This window comes from Pundamilia nyererei, unplaced genomic scaffold (genome assembly GCF_000239375.1).
Source record: "Pundamilia nyererei isolate P.nyererei 1_Seehausen unplaced genomic scaffold, PunNye1.0 scaffold01426, whole genome shotgun sequence".
NCBI lineage: Eukaryota > Metazoa > Chordata > Actinopteri > Cichliformes > Cichlidae > Pundamilia > Pundamilia nyererei.
In genome coordinates, this window is record NW_005188827.1 from 9,159 (window position 1) to 11,540 (window position 2,382).

Sequence of the window (2,382 nt, forward strand, 5' to 3'; positions counted from 1 at the left end):
GAGTAAACGGGGCACAGAAATAAATTGATAATTTATTTATTACATTAGTTAAACATACAAAGTCCCAGTTATTTCCAGACAGGACTTACAACATCCTGCTGATATCCCAGCTGCACATGAGACTTGCCACACAAATGGTGTGCAAATTACACAACGCTGCAAACCGTTACACCGTTTAGCGACACTGCAACCGATTCACCTGCGGCACGCACTGCAAACAATTCGGGTCTCAGCGCAGCTGGAAGCAGCGCTATGCATGGCCTGTAATATAAAGGGAAGTGACACAAATAAATAAAAACTAAGGAGGTCAGTCCGCCCTTACACAACTCACTGCCAATCAATAACCGTCTTTACAGCTGGACGGACTAACCAAAACAATCAAAAGAAGGAAGGACAGCAGAGACAGCACAGCTGAAAAACACAAACAACATTAGCGATTAAAATATTACCCAATAAAATATCAATATTATGAAACCATTCAAAGTCAAAGCTAAAACAAACACTGGATATACCTGCAATATTGATCAGTCTCCCTGCGCGCCGTCTATCGAGGGCTTGATCAATTCTTCCATTAAAAAAGTCCAACGACACATTAAAAATCGGCACGTACAATATGATCCAAACAAAATGGTAAAAGTCTCTTACCGGTAGTAGACCCACTCGCACCCGAGTGAATTAATCGCCTCTGGGGGTTTTTTTTCCACAGAAGAGCGCTGACTTCACCCCACACACCCACTACCTTTTCACAGCTCTTCAGCCAATCACCTGGCAGAGAGCAACAACCTGCCAGGTTGAACTGTAGATGATGAATCTGAGAAACATAATTGTTTGATTCCTTTCGCAGAGAGTGGATCGCTCTAACTCTGACACTCTCAGCCTCTCTGGGACGATCTTTTTATGCACACGTTAATAAAGCAGCTCATTAATGTCACGTGTTCAGCCTCTTCTTCCTTTGAATCACACTCTTCCAGTCTATTGTTGCCCCACCCTCACTTAAAAAACACGATGGGACAATAAGTAATGAAACAAGCTCAGATTTGTCAGATAATGAATAAATATTATCTTCATAATATTTTGCATAGATGTAGGCTCAAAGGTGCTCACAAATCCTTGTAAAGCTAGTTTCAGCTGCTCTCTTAACCACAGGAGTTTTGTCACAGTAGGTTTGCTTAGTCCAATTTTTACATTTGATGCTCTTCCTGATGCAAAATCAGTATCGTCCTTTAGAGAAAGCTGCTCTCTCTTGTGACTGCTGCAGAGTTCCTCCTGGACTGCAGGGACAAAAGGAGATCAGAAGAAAACTGACATAAATTAAAAAAATGCATCTGTGCAAATATTTTGTTTCAACTACAAATAAGCTTGCTTCAGCCCGGTCATGAGACCGAGTAGACGTGCAGGACACATCAAAGAGTGAGAGTTAAGAGTCAACAGCAGCGCCTGTTACTGGAATAATGATCAAAATCTTTGATCATTCAAAGCCAAAAAGAGTCTGTCATCAAACCCTCAGATCAAAAAGGAAAGAAGCTCGTTCTCCTGCTGACAGCCAGTCTTTGGTTTTCACAGTGAAAAAGTTACAGAAAAAATAATAAGGAAGAAAAAGTGTTTCCATTTTGTCAGATTTATATTGTTGGATTGTCATTTATGCTTAGAAATAGATATTTATAAATGCTTAGAAGTATATAATCGTTTGTAGATTGAAAGAATGTCTCATCCTAGGAGGTCTGTAACAACTCTGTGTAGCATGAAGAGGGGAGTGCGTTCACTCCTCTTCAGAGTGTTCTGGCACAGATCACACTCCTCCTAGGATCATGAGAGAGGTCGTATCTTCTCTTGTTGATATACGGTATAGCGAGCACACGTATATCTGTTTGAGTGTAAGAGCCTTCTGTTTATGTGAACCGCTGGACTCCTGCCACAGGCTTTGGGGAGTCTTCAGAGTCACATCTTGACACACACACACACACACACCTGGGCGTACACACAGACAAGGTATTCTTTGTATACATGTGTGCCTGTGTATGACGTCATATGTTAATGAACTTATGCATATTCATGTAACCACAATGAAAGGACTGCTACAGGGAACCTGGCTGAGAGTCTGACGGAGGTCAGGTGGCTCCAGTTGGGTCTCCCTCATGCATGAGTAACACAAAGAACTTTGGTGACTTGCGTCTTGCTTTTTGCTGTTGTAATAAAATTGTCTCATTCCAGCGAAGGGCTGTGCTACACAGACCCATCACATTTCATTTACTTTGTTCATGCATTTGTGATCCATCCTAGTGAATCCAGCCTCCAGCCTGAAAGCTAAAGTGCTTCTATTGGTTCACTAACAGGAAGTGTAAGAAAGAAGCGAAATAATATATAAAACAGGAAACAGCGATT